The sequence below is a fragment of the Nyctibius grandis genome, chromosome 12 (assembly GCF_013368605.1).
Source record: "Nyctibius grandis isolate bNycGra1 chromosome 12, bNycGra1.pri, whole genome shotgun sequence".
Lineage (NCBI taxonomy): Eukaryota > Metazoa > Chordata > Aves > Nyctibiiformes > Nyctibiidae > Nyctibius > Nyctibius grandis.
Genome location: NC_090669.1, coordinates 17,281,680 through 17,299,092, shown reverse-complemented (window position 1 = coordinate 17,299,092; position 17,413 = coordinate 17,281,680). Strand labels below are relative to the sequence as shown.

The 17,413-nt window shown below is 41.7% G+C and overlaps 1 protein-coding gene across 4 annotated transcripts in view; it reads left to right on the top strand.

Annotated features, from left to right (window-relative positions):
- Positions 1-17,413, top strand: part of MAF (MAF bZIP transcription factor) — a 198,657-nt gene that overhangs the window by 28,255 nt on the left and 152,989 nt on the right. Inside the window, exon 3 of one of the 4 annotated variants that reach the window (XM_068410991.1) lies at positions 9,634-9,698. The exons of the other annotated variants lie outside the window; for them this stretch is intronic. The gene's annotated coding sequence lies outside the window, so the exon portion shown is untranslated. Of the gene's footprint in view, positions 1-9,633; positions 9,699-17,413 lie in introns of those variants that run through there. 4 annotated transcript variants of the gene reach the window in all.

Below are 17,413 nucleotides of genomic sequence, written 5' to 3'. Positions count from 1 at the left end.
TGTTGTAATTGTATCACTGTATTTATAAAAAAACAAACTAAAAACTCTGATATCTTGGATAATAAAAGAAATAATAGCATTTAGCCCATCCTAAGAATTTTTTGTAATTGCTGCCTATTTGCAGTTTAATAACTGAATATGGGAAGGAATAATTTTAAATAGCTTTTCTCTGCTTTCTTCTTGTCCACAAAAAGTGATGCTGCACTTAGTCAATGGAGGAGGCAGATGAGTCATCCAGCCAAGATGCAGCTTTCTGGGGTATGTTGCTCATGAGCTGTCATGCAGAAAAGAGGTGATAGTGTTTGGATGTAGGGGATCCTCCTAAATCCCTCTTTTCCATAGTTTCAGTGGGCTTTGGATGGATCCTTTCCTTGCAACTATTGTCATCATACTTGGGCTCATGATATCCAGGAGACCTATATCCAAATGCAATGCACAGATGCATCTTTGTAGGAAGAGTGCTTCCTGGGCAGTGCTGACTCCCAGCAATCCGCAGTCAGCGTAGCGAAGGAGCCCACTGCAGGAAGGGTCATGAACCACTACAGGAACAATGATGCTTCTCCCGCAGGGGACATCCTGGCAGCTTCTTGCACCAGGGCCCTGGCAGCACTGAGGGCAAATCTTTTTAAGGAAGCTCATTTAAAATTGAAAGCCTTTATTTTATTTTTTAAGTGTCATGGTGGTTTTTAGAGGCCAGGTAGAAACCAAGGGGATCAAGCCATCCAGGGCCAACTTCCTTCATTGTATTGATGATAAATAGAGATGAGCTGCCAAGTGCAGCACAGATTGACATTAATGGAGAGCCCTGTCTTCTGCCTGAGGCCAGGAGCTCTGATCATTCCTGCTGTGAAATGGCCTTTGAGAGGTTTCTCATCAGGAAGGAGGTCTCCCTACATTGTACAGTCAGAAGCACTGAGGTCTTCCTCCAAACAGAGCACAGATCTCTAGGCCTTGGCAGTAAATCAACATTCATGTAACTGTTTGAATTCCCAGGTCATACAGTTTATCTAGAGATCTGCTCAGAGGTGAGTGTGAAATAATAATGCCTTGCACTTCTTGGGTGCCTTTCATCTTTCCAAATATTTATTAATTAGCCCTCAAAACACCCCTGCGAGGCAGATAAGAGACGGATGGATATGGCTCCTTTCACGCACCAGTGGAACAAGCAGCTGTCTGGCTGTTTAAAACAACACTGCCCACAGTTTGGGGCAGATTAGGAAGTAGATAACAAACCTGTATCTTGTTGAGGGTGCAGAGAGAATTTAGCTAGGCAGAATTTAATTACCTCTGCTGGAGCTTGGCCAGTAAGCAGAGACTCACCTCCCTCCTGTCATTGCTTTCACCGTGGAGTCTGTAACTCCATCTGGTTCAAAGGATGATCTTGCACCTTGGTCTGGTGTGAGTAGGTGTAGAGCTGGGACCAGAGAACCCTTCCTGGGACTCTGCGTGTGTCTTGTTTCCTCAGAGATTTACCCCAGTGCTTTTTATCCTGGCAAGTTAAATTCTCTGCCTTACCTTGAGGTTCCCTCTCTGGTATCGCCAGGGCAATCGGAGCTGCACAACATGAATTCCCTTTTGTTTGCTTTTGCAGCATGTAATTCTAGAGCATAAAAGTGTTGAAGCTAGAACTCAAATTTTACCTATTTTGTGTTAATGCTTTTTATGAAATCTCCAGACTCTCTTTAAAGCTTCATAGAGAGCAATTTATTGTAAAGCTACACTTACTGTATTTTATGTCCACTGTAATTGCTTGTTTCATCTAATTCAGATTATACTCTTGTATAACAAAGACTAGACCAAGATAGGAAGGGATGAATTATTAATCAAGAAAGTTTGGGAATTAAGATTTTAAACTTACATACCAGAGATATGTGTAATATTTAGAAATAGATCTGAAAGGACTTATGCAATGTGCTTTAATCAATTTTTGAAAAGAAAATGACCACTACATCAAATCTTGAAAAGGAATTGACCAATAAATCAAATCTGGAAAGGGAAGTGATGTATAAATCAGGTCTGAAAAAGCAAACCACCAATATGTCAAATGCACTGTGTGTTTATTAAAGTAAGGAATTGCTTGTATGTGATTGAATCTGCATGCTACAATCATGCAATTAAATACTTGAAATCCTTCAGTAACAAACTATACATGCAGGTGTACACACATGTGCCTCTATATACATACACAAAGTAAACAGATGTGTCTGTTTGCAGTGTTTTGAGCCACACTAACAGCATATGGTATTTGCTGATGTCTCCTAGGTGTACCTAGGATTTCAGCTTGAAATCTCTCCTTTTTAATATTCGCATGTTACTAGACCTGAACGGTTCTTTTAAAAATGGTAATTGTTAGCACAGCCCAGATTTTAAAAATGGAGACATGCCTTGTTCTGAAAGCTTTCTGCTTTTGTTTTCTGATTCTAATTGTACACTAGCAGCAACTCAAACTCCTTTGGCTAATTCAAAGGATTTTGATAGACAGCTTGGGCCCAAAGCATATTTTCAAGATCAAGACTATAAAAATCTCACTATGGAAAAATCATCTTTTGCCTCACTGACTTTGATTTACATCTATGTTAGAGCCATGAAATTTAAAATAAGATGACCTAAATTGTCCTATAATAATGTGGGCATGAACATATACTCCTGGTGGCAGAGTTTCTCTGTCACTATACCAAATGAAATCTAGTTTTTAGTGCCAATCAGTTAGGCATCATTAACCATTTAAGAAAGTTATTAGCATTCTCACAAAGCTTTTCATCATGTAACAAATGTTTTTGGACTAAACTTGTTGAGGTCAAAGAATCCAATCCAGTAAGATTTAGGACTTTTTTGTCCTCTGCTATAATATGTATACAGCCTCTATCATGCCAAATAAAAATTATTAGCAGTGGTTTTAAAAAGCTTGCAAAAATGTAGTATTTAAGTTAAAAAGCAGTCCTTCATAAGCTGTCACCAACTTCTATTGGAAGTATGTGCTCCTCCCCCTCATCCCTATTTTGCTGTATAGTAGAAAAATTGCTCTATACATGCATCCTCCAGGATCCAGGAATGAAAATTGCTTTGCATTTGCTATTACATTATGGTGCTCTCCATTCTGATTTTTTTTCTCAGTTCATGTTGTTCTTTTTGCAATAAGTGTATGTTTGAATTGGATTGAAGAGTAGCATATTAAAGAACTGGTTTTCATAGCTGTTTATGTCCTTTCATCCAAAGAAGTGTGAGAAAAGCAATCAAGGTTTCAGACTGACAGGCTAAAGCAGGAACTATCAGAGAAAGCATCTTGCTGTTGGAGTGTTGAATATTTGCATATCTAGTTTCTTTGAATTAGTCCAGACTAAACCAAGGTATTTATAGAACTAGCTTCAGCCTGTGGTCTGGCCTATAAAGAACAACTGATTTAGTTTCAGGTAAAGCAATTATTAATCTGTTCCCCCCAGCTTTATGCCTCCAAGTATGTCAAAATGTAGCATCTATAACCCTGACTCAGTGTATTATTCAGACTTTCCATCACTCTGTTTTCCAACAGATGGCATCTAGGTGACTTGCAGTCTTATGAGTGGGATTGATGATGTGAAATAGAGGAGCTTAAAAAGTAATTGCAGAGACAGGAGGAAAAATTAGAAATTAATATCACTGCAGGAAATGGAAAGCAGCCTCACATGGAAGTGAAACTCTCAATTGGAAGCTTTTACATCAAAAGTGGTGTTTGATTTGTATTTATTGCACTAAAGTGATGTAAGCAGTGATACTGTTCAGTAATGTCTCTTGCAGGCATTTGGGATGAGCTTCCTGTGAAAGACAAGTAAGCAGCTGCATGACCTGCTACTCCTCTGCTCACAGAGAGCACCACATCCTTCAGCTAGGATTTGGGAAAGATGTTGCTTGTGCAGCTCAACTAAAAATATCCTGTGGTTTTTGGTTCTAAAGAGCTCATGTTAACATTTTACTCATGAATCAACGTGGCCCCTGAAACAACCTGGTTTACTCACTGGCACACTCAGTATGAATGTGTGTGAATTCAGGCTGGGTAAACAGTCAGTTTTAAGGGAAGGATGAGAACTTAGAAAATCAAGAGGACAATTTATGTGACTGGCTGAAAGATATGTCCAAGTGCTATTGATGAATCTAAGCAGGATTTATAATGGATTTATGTAGTGATAATAATGTAGAGAGTAATTTTCTCTGTGAAAGTGGTAGCATAAGGGGTCAGCATCATGGGCTATGTCATCACCACTGCTGAAAATTTTGGCTAGGACATAGTTTAAAGCACCACTTTCCTTCTTAGCTTAGCTCTATGGTGGCTATTCAGTATGAATCCTGCATCATCAGTGAATAGAGATTCATAGTCAACTCCAGGTAATTGGTGCTTGGGGTCCTACAGAAATTCCCATGGGAATATGTTCATCTGTGCTTGCTGGGTTTGTGTTAGTGCTGTGGTGCAGCAATAGTTTTGAAAGAAAGCATGGGTATGATGGGTGATTTGCTCTTTGCAGCGCTAGCTCTGCTGATTTTGTGGACCAAAATCTTGATGTAAATAAAAACTTAAGTTGATCTCCAGCCCCTATGATTTCAGTAAGACTCAGCTATATGTGTCCAAGTATGGACATAATGCTTTAATGAATTGGGATCTAAATCTAAATTCACATCTTAGTAAGTACTCACATTAGTAAGACTAATGCTCAAGAATGAAGAGGTTATTTGTCTGTCCTAGTGGAATCCTTTTTGGCATAACACATTTTACAGCTGTATGTAAATTCACAGTGTTGTATGAAATACTTTACCCCATCATATACTGTCTTTGTCACTACCTTCTCCTAACCTTTATCTCAGTAGAAAAGAACGTTTAGAAAAGCACACTTAAAAATGTGTGCTAAAAACTTACTGCCTGAAAAAATAGAAATTGTTTTAACTAAACCTTTTTGAGGCTTAAGGAACTTCAAAAAGAAATTGGGAATCATAAAAAATTCTGAAGGTATTTCTGTTTTTTTTGTTGCTGTTTGAAAAATGAAAGTAATGGCTTTAAAATATGTGCACTGAAGGAATGAGGCTTTTGTTCTGACAGCTTGTACATCAAGTTTCAGCGTGATGGGGTTTGAAATGGTAAAAGTTAGAATTTGATAAAACAAGCTTTTGGGGGTCTGTTCTCTAAAAGATGCCTGCATGCCACATGAATTCAGAAAAAATCATGGAAATGGAGTGGATTTTTTTAACTGTGTGCAGCTGTTAAGAAAATAAGAGTGCAAAATGTACTTTAAGATATTGCAATGGCAGGAATTTTGCAGTAATATCATCACTGTTGAAATCAGCTTGTTTGCTGCAGTTCTTTAGTATTTAGGCATAGGGAAGCATGTAATTTCAACCCTTCCTCAGCACAGAAAAGAATGTTTTTGAAGTTTGATTAGTTTCTTGTTTTGTTCAGGTTTCCATTTTTATACTCTTTCTGCATTTCCCAAACAGCATGGCAATAGCCAACAAAATCTAAAAGTGTTTTTTAAGTGGTTTTTAGAAGTTTTCCATGATGTTTAACGTCACTGGGATGAAATACATTGCCATGAATAAGCAGAACAGAAAGGTACTTTCCCCATATTTAGCTGTTAGCATCCAGGTCCCGTGTCCCAGGGCTTGGGGCAGAGGGTCCGTGGGGCTCTGGCAGCAGCTGGAGAAGCAGGTATGGGTTTGCACGACGTGAGCGGTTCCTCAGGAAGAGGCAGTGCCTGAACGTGGCTGAGGAGGGTGTGCATGAGGCTTGAAAATTTAGGGCAGGTATTTCGAGAAGCTGAGCTGTGATGCTCAGCAGGAGCAAGGGGCTGGAGGGGCGACAAGGGCAGCCCTGCTGTGAGCCAGGAACACTCGTTTCTTCCGACTGGTGCTAATCACTTGGGTGGAACAAAGGTCAGGGGACATCCCCTGTCAAGAAGAAGGTGGCAGGCGAATAAACCTGCTCCCCCCTCTGCGGTGATCTAGTCTGATGGGTTGGGTCCTCCCCAAAGAAGTGAAGAGCAGAGCCTGAATGTCGGGGAGGAGAGGGAAGGGGCTGGAGACATCGAGGCAATATCCATATTCCCTTCTTCTCAAAAAGCTTAGCAAAACAAAATAGAGAAAGAAAAGGCTGCAGCAGCAGGGAGTGAACGGCTGGAATTTCCTTAATATTAACTGAGCTTTAGGCAGCAAGCCTTAACGTGGAGAATTATTTTTAATTAATAGCTTTTCCCCTACTTTGGAGCTCAGCGGGAGGATCTTCTTTGCATTGCACAAGGAGAGGAGATAGGAGCAGTCCTGGTTTTGTAACTGATAACTATTTCAGGCCAACTGCATTGCCTGGAATAACTTTGTATTCAGAAAAAGAACAAAATGTTACATCAAAAGATACCTCCTTCTGGTTCCTGGATTTAAATTGCCTCTCTAGATAAACCCACGGCCTGGCCAGAAATGAGTTGATGGATTTTTAAGAGTCTCGTGGCCAAATTATTCTCTCTTCCTCCCTCTCTCTCACCTCTGTGTTATCAGCATGGCATTTGGTCCTCAGAGGGGACCTTTCAAGGATGCTGAGCAGTCGCGGCTCTGCCAGGGTCTGTGGGCACAGGCAGGGTCCTTGACCCAAACCAGCCCAGATCCAGATGGAAAAAGAGGCAGGAAGGTGTTGTGAATTTGTATTACTTTAACACAATGGGTTTGTTCAGAGACAGTTTTCAGGCAATAAATGGCTCCTTTGTGTTACTTCCCTCCCCGCGGTAGCTTTCGGAGCTGTATATGTGCATATCATTTTGCCTGTGTATTAACAAGCAGGAAGGCTCTCTGGCTTCAGGCTCCCTCCTTCTCCTCTCCCTCTCCTTCTCCCCATCTTCCAACACCCTCTGCCCCAGCACACAATTCAAACAAAATTAGCAAAATAAGAAATGAGTTTATGGAGGGGGCGGGGGTGTGTGTGTGTGTGGAATCCTTTCTTTTTGCTTCTCTTATTCTGAGGACTGCACGAGACTATAGTGCGTGTTTTTGAGTGGCTTCATGGGAGTTGGGACATTTGCTTGTTATACTGTGGCACGGTAAGAGGGTGATGGCCATGGACTATAAAGTAATGGGAAGTCTCACAGCCCCTCCAGGTCTGTAATGCAGTAGGTTGCTCACACAGGAGAGAGGGATTTATAGTGTTGCCTTGTATTTTTTAACATATTTTTTCTGCTTTTTATTTACAACCTAGCCCAACAGTTCTTGCTTTGTCCCCCGTCTCCCTCCTCTCCTATCTTAATTCTGCCTGTCCCTTGTGGTGTATTGGAGCCTCAGCAGGGTCCAGAAAAATGTCAGTTTAGGTGGAGGAGCAGCATGGATAAATGTTGAACTTTGAGGTATTCACATCGCCCTTCAAAGACTGTCTTGCCTAAGTAGAAGCAAGTGAGGGATAAATATCTGCTTTTCTAGGCTGTGGGGAAGGCAAGGAAAGGACAGAGCTGGGAAGGAGAGGAAAGAATATGAAAAAGAGTGTGTTTCTTGTTATCAAACTTGTCAAGCTATTTTCCTTATGAGCTTTTGTTAAAGCCCGGTGTCTTTCTCTTATTTAAATAAGTATAATCTCTGAAGGAGTTTTGAGTTGCAGCTTTTCAAAGCAGCGGGGTGTAGTTCTGTTTTATTAGCTGTCATTGAAGATCTGATGCAGTCATGTCGGAGGCTGTAAATGCCTTGATGCTGTCAAGCCAAAGCAGTTGCGAGCGAGGGTGGGTGCCTGCCATCCCTGGCACTGCCTTCAGAGTCAGTCTTCCAGCTGCTGGGGCTCATGAGCAGCATTTCCCAAATTTTGGCCTGAATTCGGTGGCATTGATGGGGTGACCATGCCTTGGTGTGGTTGAACCATTAGTAAATGCAGAATTAGTATTTACCAGATGAGGAGAGAAGACTGTGAATGATGCATGTATCGCCTTAATAATTAAGCAGCTTTTGGGACACATTGTCTCTCTGTTAGCATTGGAGCCTGGTCCCCCGATCCCCTCCATTTGCTGTGATAAAATGGTGTGGCATTGCATTGCTGACCACAGCTCGACTTTGGTATTATCTGCTCCCATTGAAACAACTGCCCCAGAAGCTGCAGCAATGAGTTAACCATCTGGGGTCAAGAAGAGGACATTAAAAATAATCAGCAGCTCTCTTAATCTTAGGAGGAGAATCCTCATTTGCTTGAATGTGTGTGCTGATCAAAGCATGATAGGAGTTGGGATGCCATACAGTAACAGCTATTTCCCAGGAAGGTTTTTTTTTCCCCCCTCTTTTTAAGGGTAGAAAGGAAAAGCACCAGGAATTTTGAATCGTTGGAACTTTTCCTCTTGTGGTTCAACTAATGCAGTGTCTGGAATCAACTGCACCTGACCAGTGCTTATACATGTTAACTATCAGCTAACATAATCTGAAGCCCTAGGAAAATAGGTTGTAGCACAGATGTAAGACACTGAAGGAAGACAGTAATTTTTTCCTGTAGATGGGAAATGCATATGTTGCCTCACTCACTTGTCATTACTGAAACTATAGGTAGGGACAAAAATAGAAACTACTGACAGCTTGATTTCTTCATGCTGGCACTGAGCTACAGCGTAGCTCTACAAGACCCTATAAATATGCAAGCGAAGGGAAATCCTACACAAGTGCTATCATACTGCTATAGGACTGAATAGAATTAGCTTTATTGCAACCAAACGGTATGGACAGAATCTGCTTTTCAGAGCTTCCCTATCTCGTGAACAATGTAAAATGTGAACCAAAGGCAGCTAATCTGGCCTGTTTACTGGGAACAGTTCCAAAATATATTGTTGGAAATGACTAGAAAAAGCTTTGCGCTGCAGAGCCCTTATGGTGCAGCCCTTTCTTCCTTTTAAAGTGAAATGTCCTTGCAGAAATTAAACACTGTAAAAAAAAAAAAAAAAGGAAAGGGATCACCGTGACATAAAGCACTTACTAAACTTTGTGGAGGATGCACTGTGCATTGAAAACTCTCCCCCTCCCCCCAAACCTGAACCAACAAAAACAAGCCAACCCCATGAATAGCTCTTCCTAGCTTCCTGCACATTGAATATGTATGTTAAAGGACAAGGAGCCAAGATTTGCTCTGTTTTGCTTTGCTTGGAATATTTTTGCTCATTTGATATATGAAAGTCAGGGGCTATGCCAAGGAGAGGCTGGCGAGCTGGCCAGCGCGGAGCTTTCTGCTGATGGTTCACAGTGGTGCGCAGAAGCAATATGTTTCCCACTGTGTAAACGACGCTTCCTGCACCTATGAGTAGGGTTCAAAAGGTTTGCACGGCAAGAGGAGAAAAAACTGCTGCTGGGGCTGTGAGTGGAGTAGCTGGGGTGAAATGGGAGTCAAGCAGAATTCAGGGAAAAGGAACCCCCAAAACTGGGAAGGACTCCTTAAGCATGGACTCCTGGAAGTTTTCATCGTTGTTCTTTCATACTGTTCTTGACAGAAGATATTATTTGTGCCATCTTGTGAGCCTTGCCAAGTATGTCTCCTCTCAAGAGGACTCCATAATCCTCTTACTTTCATTCACATCTCTAAAGCAGCTGCATCTCCCTCATTTTTATAAGCTGCTGTTGTAAGTTTGCTCCGTGATTTAGCTGCTCTCACTTCTTTTTTTTTTTTTTTTTCAGAGGTGGCAGCTGATTGTGAGCAATTTCTTCCTTGTTAGAAATGAGCAGTGTACACAACTACAGAGTAAACATTTCTATCTTCCTCCTGGTTCAAGCAAAAAACCTTGACCCCTGTGGCGGTGGAAGTGAAATGTTTCCAAAACACACAGGCGACTGGAGATGCGACTGCGTATAAACCTGTCCAGTTTAAACACAGTTATCCAGGAAACCATGACTGGGAGAAGACAACTAGTCCCTGACAAGAGGTTTAACTCAGTAACAATTTGTTGGCAGACTTGTACGTTATTGTTTTATTGTCTGTACCATGGAGCACCTCCCTCTTAATATGCATGATAATAAAAATCCCGCAGAAGTTTAAATTAGAGTAAGGCTCAGGGATCAGGCTTAGCTGTGATCTGGGGTCGTTGACTCTCATATCAAATCATGTCACCTTCATTAATAACTGAACCATTGACCCTGAAACTTAAGCAGCTTTCCTCTGATTTCCTAAAATCTGGAGTTTTTATTCTGTCAGCTACAAACTCTTAAGGGGCAGTACGATTCCCACCGGCCGAGGATTTGAACTGGTCCTCCTCCCTGCTTCTCAGCTTTTCTGCTCTAAGCTGGTTATTGTTTTTTTCCACATTGACATATTCTACCCCAAATTGCATTGTGCAGTCGGTGCCATACAACTAGCATCATGTGAGGCTGAGGGATGCTGCCTGGGTGTTGTGGGTCAGCAAGGGTGAGCAGCTGAGCAGGGCTCCTGCCCGCCAAGGGATGTGGGATGCTCAGAGAGGGGCTGTGCATTACACCTGGACCTTTAAAAGGCATGAAGGCAGCATTGCCCCTCTCCCTTTCGTGCTTTTTTGTGAAAAGGTGATCTTTCTTCTCTTTTAGAGAGCTGACCTTTCTAAATTGGTCTGATTGCTGTCAGTATTCATAGCAGGGGGAACAGACAGGCCTGTTATTTCATTGGGCTGTCCTGTGCACCGGACTCGCCTCCATCCCTCCCCCAAAATCTCTCCAGAGTTGTTAGAAGTGGAGAGAGCAGTGGTTTAATTTTCTGTTGTCTTGCCAAGTTAGAATGGGATTAAATGCTCTCAAGGTCTCTGGACTATCACTTTACCCAAAACATCCATCCCAAGCATTCAGAGAGGCATAGAGACTCTGCATAGCTATTTATTTTAAATGCCTGATTAAAATTTCATGAAAACAGGAAGTCATGGGAAAAGAATAGATTGCAAGAACAACGAAATCCAGGGCTTTGTCATTTTTAGCTCAACAACACACAACAATGAAGAAAAAAAAACCCCAACACCCAGCACGTTCAATTGTAAGTAAGGGATATTTCACAATCGTACTGAGGCCACTGATAGTATATTTTTGTCATTGTCAGGGGAGTTCATGAACTAAGAATGAAACCCTTTTTTTGCTTAACTTATTACATGATTTTGATTCTGTTTATAAATTGTCACCTTAAGGTAATCTAAAGCTGCTCTACTTAAACCCCGCAAACTTTAAGATTTTTTTTTTGGATACTCCATTGTTTTTTTCTATCTCAGCAGCAATAAATATTGCAATACCACATCCTTAACAGTGCTGCAGCTCTTCTTTCCTGGTATCTTTCTGGCTTTTCCATTCTTAAGCATATCTAAATCATCTGAATAAACGGGGGGGCAGGGACAAAAGACTGATTTTTCTGAATACCTATCATGTGCAAAGGATCTTCATGGTTTGTCTGTCTTCTAGAGAACATTTTTCTTGTACGTAGTTTGTCCTTTTTTATGAGGAAATATTCTCTTTGCTGAAAACATATGAATCAGAAGCAATGTTTAGACAGGCTGCATTATGAAAGGATTTAGAGTCTGTTGAAGTCATCTTGCCTTTTTTAGGCTTTGGGTAGCAGGACCTCCACTAACAGCCTGCAAATGCCCCTCAGCCATTTTCTGGTATCTTTGTCACCTTGGCTACCTGTAGGTAGTTGTGGGGCACTTACAAAAGAGCTGTATCCCAATCTGTTCTGTTGGAGAATAGCTGGATGTTAAAATTCTGTATTAGCCTCTCGCTGCAAAGACAGCATATGTAGGGATCTCAGCTAGGGCACCCGTTGGCTCTGGGTATGCTATAATTATGATAGCTTAATGACAAAATAAGTTTTCACTTGGCAATGTCAAATTAATCCTGTCAGTATATACGTCACTGCGAGTGCATTGCTCAGTGTACCTTACAATATGCATAATACCATGTCTCCTTGCTTCTGCTTCACATCATGTGGTCCTCTTGGTGCAGATGCTGTTCAGCCACTTAAAGAACTGTAACGCTACCAGGGGAAAGAAGAAAAAAAAAAACAGTACTATATACTGGAACGAATATAATGAGCCTAAAACCTTGGAAGTCTTCCTTTGTACATCATTCTTGGTGCAAACAGAGTCTTGTGGATTCCTCTATTATATCAGGTGTAAAAATCATGCTGAAATTTGATGGGAATTATTGCTACAGTTAGTTAATTGGCTGGCTAGGTGTGTATGTGAGTAGAGGTAGCAGGGAGTCCACAAATGGCCTTTTCCCTTGTTAGATCGGTCCCTGGCCAGCTGGACATTTGGTATCCTGAGGTGAAGAGTTTTTAAAATTAGTTTCGTGGCTTCGCCGCTTTACAGGGCCACAAGTTCCCCATGTTAATTCATCGTATTGAAAGAAGAAAAAAAAAATCAGCTGCTGCAGAATGTCCCTTACGCTTTAAAAAAGCATGGCAATAATCGCTGGGAGACTTTTGCAAAGCAAAATACCGTGTGGCTTGGTCCACGCCTGCACACTCCAGTCGTCCCCACTCTGTGCCAACATGTCACAGGTGCACACCACAAGGGACAATGCAGCAAATGTAATTGGGAGGCAGGTGGCGATAGCTTGGACTCTGTAACACATTCATCCCAAGGTGCACTTGTGCATCTGTTAGAAACTGAAGTAGTAGGTTTTGTTTTTTTTTTTTTTTTGTACATTCAGTTGGTTTAAGGGAGATTTGATCTGCAAGAAAACATTTCCTATCTCCTAAATACAACAGGGAAAAAGTTACCAAAGGACCTCGGAGACCATGAGTGATGTGGGGTGATGGCTGCTGAGTTCAGCGAAAAAACGAGGGGTTGAAGGTTTACATAGAAGTGAGTCAAGTGTTTTTAAGAAACTTGACAGGGCTTTTTCCTCCTTAGCTATCACTGTAATATCAGCGCAAGCTTTTCCTTTTTAGATACCAGCCTTTTGTAATCGCATTAGCACGGTGTGCTCTGGCCGGGCTGTTCACTCGCATGTGCTCACCCTTCCCTGCATCTTTCCAAGAGCCAGAGCCGAGCCTCTCGTTGTGGGAACCTTTGTATTTCTGCTCCGAGTCCTGACAAACGGTGTTTACTCCCTCTCTAAAACAATGAAAAGACCCCAAATGCTCGTACTCTTGTAGGGAGTCTGAAAGCAAATCTTCCAGAGCTGAACTGCAATGATCTCTGGGGTGGAGTATAACAGCTATAGCGCAGCATACCGAATCCGTCTATAGGAGAGGGCGACTGGTGCCAATTCTGGGCAAAACTATGGGGAATGGGATTCAAATGAGTACTCGCACAATGTTGCTGACGGACAAAACCGAACAGCACAGTACTGCAAAAAATGCACGTAGGTTTTAGTAGCCTTTGGTGGACAAAATCCTGCTTTTATATGAAGGGTTTGTAAACAAGACAAACAAAAAATATATCACACAGTTTGAATGCTGAATGCTTCATAATCCCTAGGAGAGGATTTTCCCTGGCTGTTTCAGTTCCTGGCTATACTACTCAACTCTCCTTTCAATCTGGAGTTGGGTCCTGCTGTAATCAGCAGCTATTTGGAGTGATTTGCATGTGAGGCTGTGGGGAGGGTCCCTTTGCTCCTCTCCAAGGTCTGCTCTAACCTCTCCCGGCGGTTTGCAGACTTTGTCCTCCCTCCCTCGCTGCAGAGCAACTCCTTGGCTGGCAGCACGGCCAGGTTAACTGGAAGCATGAGGTTTTGATAACCCGTGGCAAATGTTTTCTGTCTCCCAGAAGAGTGCTGCGCTGGAAAACAATTTGCAGAAGTCAGAAGCAGAGATCTGGTTTCATTTTTGGTACAGCCACTACAGTTTCTAGCTGTAAACCCTTATCAGCACAGTCCTTGTATAGTAGTCGCTCATGAACAGAGATCCTGCAGGCGAACGTTGTATTATTGCTCTGTCCCATGTGGCTTTTTTTTATCAGTGCTGTTCTGACTTCTAAACCTTCTGGAGACACTGTAATTGGGTACTTGGAGTGACTTGGCTTCTTTTGTAGCACAAGTTAAGTTTTTAGACTGGGCTTTGGAAATTAAAATAAAATAAAATAACGTAAAACAAAAAAATGTAAAATAAAAGAATGTAATGTAAAGTAAAAGAAATGGAAAAAAAAAAAGCAAGTATCAGTAGTTAAGAGAAAAGAAATAAAGTTCCTAATAAATAAATTCTGCCTTTATTCCTTGGAGTGATCTAGGACAGCTGATGGAGATTGACACTCTAAGTTACATGTATGTTTTAAATGTGTAAAGAATCCTTTATAAATTGAGCTCTGTTTGCTATGATACACTATCCAAATTAGGATACTGCAGAGCAGATTGTGAAACGATGATTTACATGACTTGAGGATTTTGCTCCCTGTGATTAAACACAATAGCACTGCCCTTGGTTCCCTTTAAAATGTATTTCTTAATACATTTTCTAAAGGTATGTATAAATGTATTTAAAATACAGGTTATTTCAACAAGAGTAAAAATATCAAACAAAAAGTGCATTATTGAGTGCTGTGAAAAGTACAGCTAAACATCTTTAGAATTGCAGTGTTCTAAAGATGGAAAGAAATGTTAAAAATACAGCTAAGAAAAATATGTGATATACCACTTTTTTCTGGCAGGAAAGTGAAAACATGGAGTTTTGTTGGCTCGTTCTTCCTTTTGCAAAGGATTTAGTGTTGAGCTTTTACCTAGCTGCATGATGTACTGCAGTGAAATGCACAGAAATTTGGGATTAGATATGAGTTGTAACATCGAGTAAATTTTATGTTGAGAAATTTAGAGCGTGCCAAATGGCTAGCTACACGGACAAAAGACTAACATGAATAGGTTAGAGAATTATTAGCCTCTAATAATAGATGATATACTATATATCAAGTAATGAGTAGTTACTATCCTGCATTTATCTGTTACATGATGTCCTTCTTAATTACCTACCCTGCTGCCGCGGAGGCCGGCAGCTGGTGCAAGAAATGCTGCAAAGCCTCATGCCTTCTTCCCTTGTAAAATGGAAATATACTCCCAGTCTGTTCCCTTGTAGTTGTTAGACATGAGTTTCCCAGGAAAAAAGCATCCAAAGCATGTCTTTTGGACAGTAGTTTTTAAGAGAGATTGTCTTATTGAAATCTTTTCCAGCATGCATCGAGCTCTTGGAGAGCAAAACTCCACCAATTGACCCCAACTGTGGCTCTTCCCTTCAGATTTTAATTCCTTCTGCTGCTTGTCTAGGTGAGGAGCAGATAAAAATAGATTGTTAGATAAGGCTGTTGCTTTTAATTATATTCATAACGAGCATTCGCAGTCCTTAATTCAATAGTGCAGTATAACAAGGGGGAGGGCAGGCTTTTTTAACCTCGTTTCCTAAGGAAATGAGGCATATAGCATCCCACCACCCACCCACCTGGACCCAGTCCTCTCCTAACAACATGTGAGTGCCTTCCAAGTGGGTTTAAAAGGGGAAGGACGTCTCAAATGTTATAAAGTCCTCATGAAAATCGGAGTGCAAGAAAAAGCTCCATGTTGGTGTCTGTGCCAGGGACCAGGTAAATTCAGTTTTTATCCATGCTGATGGTAGCCCATGGCCAGTTGCATCCCTCTGCCTGCCTGCCTGCCTGCTCCCCTCCCTCCATCCACTCCCACACCTACCGCCCTTGGAACTGGCAGCGCATTAATAAAAAAATGTAAGTTTTATGGGACAAAGTAAATAAGGCAATTCATATATCATTCCTAAGACACAGAGAAAGGAGGCAGAGAAAAATAACCATCCAATACTTTATATGAGGATATTTCCATGAGTCAGCTCATTTTCAGGTTTCTGGGTTTCCAGCTGCAAGCTCTGCTGTGTTGGCTTATCTTCTACTTGAGGCCTGGCATGTGCCAGAAGTAGCTTATAATTGGCTGTGTTTCCCCTTTGTAAATGGTAATAATAGAGCCTTTATCAGCAGAGAATGGCTAAAAATTTGGATGTCTTTAATTTCATCACAACTCGTAGTTTTTTTCAGGCCTAATATTACATGACTAGATATCAGAGCTTCTTGTTCTGGTTGCAGTGCTGACAACAGAGGGGGTAATTTTTGTAGGTGGGGTATTGAATTGCCCTTCAAATGTTCTCTAAGCAGTGGCTGTAGAGCTGAATTTATCCTTTAACCCTTATGGCGTGGGCTTCGTTAACCCCTAGGCTTATGGAAGGTTGCAGTTGTTGCTGCTGAGCTTGGCTGAGAGAGGCTGATATGTTTCTCGTGGCAGCCCTGGTGTTTATTACAGGGCAAAAATGCAAGGTATTTTCAATGTACTTTAATTCTTTTGAGGTTTTCAATGAACTCACCTCAGCCTTCTACACTCCTGAAATTGCTTCCTGTGGATTTCAAAATGACTAAATTTAACTGGGGGAAAAAAAAAAAAGCAGCTCATTCAATATGCTTTCTAAAGACAACTATGCAAGGTTTATAGACAATGAATTTTGAATTTGCACATGGTAGAAGAATTTGGTTGATCACAGGCATAGGAAGGATGTCACAAGACTTATATGACCAGTCACAACTTGAATTTTGAATAAATTCTGTCAAGCTGTTAAAAAAAATATATGGAAATACATCACTTGATGCATTCAAATCACAAATATGTTTGAGGGGAACTGCAATCTGCTCATGGATGTCCTGTGAATAGGAAAGATTTCACATGTGTTTAATGTATTCCTTTTGGGGAGTTAATTGTCTACCAGCACTGACAAGCTTGGGGGATGAAGGAGTGGAATGGGAGCGATTTGCAGTTCTTAGTGGGAATTAGTGGCATGACTATATTATAACAATCATAATTAAGCTTTGTACTTGAACAGTGCCTTTCCTTGGGGAGTCTCAAGGCACTCTGTCAAATTTATAGGGAAGTCCCAGGGAAATAAGTGGTTTCCCTACAGATCTGCAAAAAATCAGTGGCAGAGCTATGAGCAGACCTCAGGTCTCCAGGTTGTTGGACACTGGCTCTAGCTCGCAGCAGGAGCTGCCTTATTCCTCCATCACAGCCCAGGCAGGACCTGGGGGGCTCTGAGCTTGTCGGTGCCCCGTAGCGCATCCCTGCAGATGCTTTTGGCTACCGTGAGTGCAGGCGGGTGCTGGGAGTCGTGGGGTGCCTGCCCTCGCTTGGGACTGCCTGCAAGGGCTGCGCAGGGGGGAGCAGGGACGCGGGCTGGGGGCGTTGGGAAGGTGCAGGCAAGGACAGGCAGCGCACAACAGAAAGCCCTTTCAGCAGCAGCCTCAGCTTAAATGAGCTTGAAAATAATAGTGGGGAAATGCCCTTAGTCATTGTATAACCTTAGGGAAGTCCTGACTCCTCCAGGCCTCAGTTTACCCATATGATGGCACTGGAGGAGGACTTGTGGAGATGAATTTTTTTTATGGCAAAGAGACTGAAAAATTGGGAAATCTTATCTGGGGATGTAGTGTATTTGCCATTGTTTGAAGTTTTTCATCAAGGCTGAAGGCGTTAA